Raw genomic sequence first — 6,371 nt, 5'->3', positions numbered from 1 at the left:
CTATTATCATTATAATTATCCATGATGTATCGTTATTAGTACTGTAAAACATTTTGTTGATGGCGAATCAACAAACAGTAATTGGCGTCTTTAGTAAGGCATTGCTCATGAATAAACATTGACCCTCCAAAATCGTTTTCCCTTCTTCAAGTATATGTCATATTACTTCTGCGCCTGGTGCATTCAATTGTCAAGCCTTACTGGCTTTTACGGATGCACCATTTTCCATTTATATTTTGAATGCTGTTATGTCAATTTTATATGTAATTTTGATATTTTTACATGTTATGAAATTCCATATTTTATCTTTGTATATATTGTTATGATGATGGAAATAAATTTCAATTCAATTCAATTCAAAATAATAATGCATCCCATGCAAACCTATAGAATGTCAAAGGTCACAATTTAGCTGCCCCTCTAGTACTCCTTCGGAGGACATAGGCCTACTATATGTATGATCGAATCTCTTTGAGTGCAACTTGGAAAAGCGCCCACTCCCAACGAAATACAAATAACTCTGCTTTCCGATAAACAGCGTTGTCTTTAAACAGAGTTTATCGCCGCGCCGTTTAAATAAACAGTGTTTATCACTCGATAAACAGTGTTATCTGAACTATTGGTCAAACAGTGCGCCATAAGGGGCTGGACTATTATAAGGGACTTTTAGATTTACACGTCGATAAAGTGGACTGCTACATGTGACGTCCTTTTAATACTGTGACTTCCTTTTACGGCACTGATAGTGCCTTAAAAGGACGTCACACGTAGCAGTCTACTATGTCGACGTGTACATCTAAAAATCGCTATTGTTAAGGGACTACAGACTTTTTACATCCGCAGTATACATCAGATCTGAATCAAATTTGACAAACATTTTCACTTGCTTTTGATTTGATTTGATTATTATTTACCAACATTTATGTCACATAGATACAACAAAAAGATTAACACTATACACTTACACCAATAAGCATACTGCTAATGAAGGTAACTCCCATCAACATAAACATAACTACTTCATGTAATAAACACAGTCGTTTTGTATGTATGTTTTAATATAGATGGCAGAACCCCATCACATTTCGTACAAAAAGGGAATTTAAACTGATCCATACCGTGAAATGTTCGTTTTGCTTTAGAAATTATGGCTTCCAGAATCGTGGGAGCCTGCAGATCTAAAAGACAGGTAAGAAAGTTCCAGGTTCTATTGTTTTGTATATATATTTCCATGTAAATGATAAATTGAATGTGTTATTGTTAGGAAAATTACTCAAGGTTTAATATTGGATTTTTGTTTGGCCCTGAAATGAGACGATCAAGAATTTTAATTGGATATAGCTCTCTACTTCAGCTTTTGTGCCGATGAATATAGGCCTCATTACATTACAACTGGGACATAATCCAGCTGTCCAAAACGCTGATAATGCGTCTTACTCTATTTATCAAAAATGTTGATTTAATATGTAAAATTATTTTATATGATATGTTTGCAACAATTACATCAGCTTTGGTACGATCTGGTTTCCGATCTTTGCTTTAGCTCTCTGTTGATGGTAACTTTCCATCAATATTAACTCCCATTGCAACATCACTCAACAGCCATTTAAATCAAGGTTTCCATGGAAGTTTTATGCAACGGGGCCCATCAGAATAGGCACTTCCCCCTAATATTTCGCACCTTTTTCACAGTAATATTCAAAGAAATCATTGATTCTCGTTTGCAGTAATAGAGCACCAGAGGGCAGCTTATAACAACTCTTCACCATGTTCGTGGTATAGGAGAACGAGGTTATATTCCATGTGAAACCCTTTACACTTGGTAAATGATACAATCCATTTTAAATGGTTATAATTGATTCTTAAGGAGGATCTACATAGATCTTTCTGACGATTCAGAATCTACTTGAATCGGTAAATTATTTTGCCGGCAGAGAATGCCCATAATCAAGCCTGCTCAAAATAAGAGAGTGCACTGCATGATTGTATGCGTTGTCTTAAAGTTCGCAGGTGGCAGTTTGCTATCTGGCACACTTTAAACAAACATGGTCTGACATTGACAGTGTCTGGTTAAAATGAACACATATATTTTAAACATTAGAAGTTACAACGAGAGTCGTGTTTCCAATCTGAAGGCCCGGATCTCCTACGGGACGAAGTCTATCATGATCTAAGACTTAACTTTATTTCATGTTTTCAATAGAAAGACATATATACTGGATTACCTAGCTCTGACACACGTGACAGGGATTGTGTGAATAGCAGGCCAGAAGGAGTAAGTACATTTATTCATATATTTATTTATTGTATTCAACTTTGCATGTAAAAGTACTGTATCCATAGCAGCCAACATCAAATTCTGTAGAACTTTGCATGAATTATGAATATATCACGTATGTCCTATCTGTAAAATGTAAACGATAAGCCTCGGTCACAAATATATGCCATTACGAACTGCTACGAACGTCGTATGAATGATTTTCAGACAATGGAAATTCGGGAAGACAATGGAAAAACAGGGAGATTCGTACGAAATTATCGTTCGTACGAACCTTTGTGACCGTAGCATTAGCAGTGTCCTAGTTTTCAAATTATGCAAGGAAACCCGTTTACTTTCTAAACATCACTGTCATACACTAATGGAGCATATTTTTTTTGGCTCAACGGGAGGGTGATGTGAATGAGCAGTACTCATTCGATGAGAGTGTGTGTTTACGCTACGATACGTCATTTAAAGAAACGTCGTACATGTATAACGAAACGCGGGTCTTGGCATTGTTTCGAACTAGAACTCGGTAAAGAATCACAGAATGTTTTGTGTGTGGACGTATGGTCGACCTAGAACGGTTTAACTGGGAGGGGCTTAACGTGACTCTGCGTGAAAGGAGACCTGACCTCTCATTTCCACTTCCGTTTCATGACCGCGGCGCGGCGCGGCGCAGCGCAGTAGCAAACTGCACACCCACGTGACGTTTCGCTGTAGAGTTTCGGGATTACTTGTTCTTGCGTGTGGACGCCCTGTTCGCTTTACGATGATTCTTTTATACGACGTTTCTTAATAGCGTTTCGGGATAATTTTGTCTGAGTGTGGACACGCTGTGAATATACAGAGCGCACTAACACTCATGTCGTGAAGAGCGCTGCCACATTAACTTCTACCAGATCGAGTCTTGTTTACAATTTGAATTGGTCTGTTTCTTATTTGGCTGACTTCTTCAACATTCCATACTTTTACTAAAAATTGTCTTGGCCTACATTTCTAAGGCAGAGGATCAGATAGGGAAAATACAATTTTTCGCCATTTTCGTGTTCTAACATGGCCATGAATAGTTTCTTGAAAATATGAGAGATATATATATAAGAAAATAGATAAAAGTCGCATTATCGAAAGCTTCGAAATGTGGCGCCACGATATGCCCCTGAGGTATGCCCAGGAAATAATACGATTGACGTAACACTAAACATCGTGATTTCCTTTATTATCGTGGTGGGACAATATTATTGGCCAAACCCTCCACAGGGATTTTCGGACGTAGGATGTAGTTGAATATATTTTACATCTAAGATGACAAATTCCTTGTGGATGAGGGCATTATTAATTGATAATAATAATAATACTAATAGATTATTGTCAAGCGTTTTTACAGAATACAGACAACAGCGCTGATACAGCAAAAACAAAAATATGTATTGGAACAATCACATTTATACTTAGCAGTAAACATAATATTTCTTATACAGTAGATTTGCGGGTGCACCCGCAAATCTACTGTATATAATATTTCTTATACAAAGATTGAGCAATTACAATGATCATAACAGTATAATAAAAGACAAGGACATTATAATAGCAATGGCATTTGAGATGTATATCACCTGTCCAGTTGAGAATCAGAGAGGTGTTAGTAATATTAACACATCTCTGACTCACAGCACCAACACGAACTTGATATAATGGCCATACGGGAAGAGTGGAATTTATTTAGTTTTTTTTTAAAAGTTTCTTCTGTGTTAAATAGGCAGAGATTGTGGTAGAGCATTCAATATAGCCGTTCATGCCTATGATAATGACAGTTCGACTGTCTTGGTGTTTGTGCGTGGGATTTTTAAAGTCATGTTTTATGTTCTGTGAATGGAGATGATATTTGGAAAAAGAAGGGGTGATCAGTAGATCAGAGAGGTGTTTTAGAGAAGTATTCATCAAGCATTTATAGACCAAAAGTGCCAGTTTATCTTCAATGCGTTCTTTGGTTGGAAGCCAGTGTAATTGTTTTAACAACGGATATCTGGGTTCTCTCTTCTTAGCACCAACCACCTAACGAGCCCCTCTACTTGGGATTTTCTGGAGCTTTTTCACATCTCTAAAATTCATATCAAGCCTGCTCAAAATAAGAGAGTGCACTGCATGATTGCATGCGTTGCCTGAAAGTTCTCAGGCGGCAGTTTGCTATCTGGCACACTTTAAACAAACATGGTCTGACATTGACAGTGTCTGGTTAAAATGAACACATATATTTTAAACATTAGAAGTTACAACGAGAGTCGTGTTTCCAATCTGAAGGCCCGGATCTCCTACGGGACGAAGTCTATCATGATCTAAGACTTAACTTTATTTCATGTTTTCAATAGGAAGACATATATACTGGATTACCTAGCTCTGACACACGTGACAGGGATTGTGTGAATAGCAGGCCAGAAGGAGTAAGTACATTTATTCATATATTTATTTATTGTATTCAACTTTGCATGTAAAAGTACTGTATCCATAGCAGCCAACATCAAATTCTGTAGAACTATGCACGAATTATGAATATGTCACGTATGTCCTATCTGTAAAATGTAAACGATAAGCCTCGGTCACAAATATATGCCATTACGAACTGCTACGAACGCCGTATGAATGATTTTCAGACAATGGAAATTCAGGAAGACAATGGGAGAAAAACAGGGAGATTCGTACGAAATTATCGTTCGTACGAACCTTTGTGACCGTAGCATTAGCAGTGTCCTAGTTTTCAAATTATGCAAGGAAACCCGTTTACTTTCTAAACGTCACTGTCAGACACTATTGGAGCATATTTTGTTTTGGCTCAAAAGGAGGGGGGTATGAGTGAGCAGTACTCATTCGATGAGAGTGTGTGTTTACGCTACGATACGTCATTAAAAAAAACGTCGTACATGTATAACGAAACGCGGGTCTTGGCATTGTTTCGAACTAGAACTCGGTAAAGAATCACAGAATGTTTTGTGTGTGGACGTATGGTCGGACTAGAACGGTTTAACTGGGCGGGGCTTTACACGACCCTGCGTGAAAGGAGACCTGACCTCTCATTTTCACTTCCGTTTCATGACCGCGGCGCGGCGTAGCGCAGTAGCAAACTGCACACCTACGTGACGTTTCGCTGTAGAGTTTCGGGATTACTTGTTCTTGCGTGTGGACGCCCTCTTCGCTTTACGATGATTCTTTTTTACGACGTTTCTTAATAGCGTTTCGGGATAATTTTGTCTGTGTGTGGACACGCTGTGAATATACAGAGTGCACTAACACTCATGTCGTGAAGAGCGCTGCCACATTTAACTTCTACCAGATCGAATCTTGTTTACAATTTGAATTGGTCTGTTTCTTATTTGGCTGACTTCTTCAACATTCCATACTTTTACTAAAAATTGTCTTGGCCTACATTTCTAAGGCAGAGAATGAGAGAGGGAGAATTACAAATTTCGCCATTTTCATGTTCTAACATGGCCATGAATAGCTTATTGAAAATATAAGATGGTAAAAAGTCGCACTATCGAAAGCTTCGAAATGTGGCGCCATGATATGCCCCCGGGGTATGTCCAGGATATACCTATATATATATATATAATACGATTGACGTCACACTAAACATCATGGTTTCCTTTATTATCGTGGTGGGACAATAATATTGGCCAAACCCTCCACAGGGATTTTCGGACGTACGATTTAGTTAAATATATTTTACATCTAAGATGACAAATTCCTTGTGGATGAGGGCATTATTAATTGATAATAATAATAATACTAATTGATTATTGTCAAGCGTTTTTACAGAATACAGATAAGAGCGCTGATACCTCAAAAAAGAATGTATTGGAACAATAACATTTACACTTATAGCACTTAGCAGTAGACATAATATTTCTTAATATACAAAGATTGGGCAATTACAATGTTCATAACAGTATAATAAAAGACAAGGACATTATAATAGCAATGGCATTTGAGATGTATATCACCTGTCCAGTTGAGAATCAGAGAGGTGTTAGTAATATTAACACATCTCTGACTCACAGCACCAACACGAACTTGATATAATGGCGATATGGGAAGAGTGTAATTTATTTAGTTT

Source organism: Strongylocentrotus purpuratus, unplaced genomic scaffold (genome assembly GCF_000002235.5).
Source record: "Strongylocentrotus purpuratus isolate Spur 01 unplaced genomic scaffold, Spur_5.0 spur5_scaffold_21, whole genome shotgun sequence".
In the NCBI taxonomy this organism is placed as follows: domain Eukaryota; kingdom Metazoa; phylum Echinodermata; class Echinoidea; order Camarodonta; family Strongylocentrotidae; genus Strongylocentrotus; species Strongylocentrotus purpuratus.
This window is presented reverse-complemented; position numbering follows the sequence as displayed.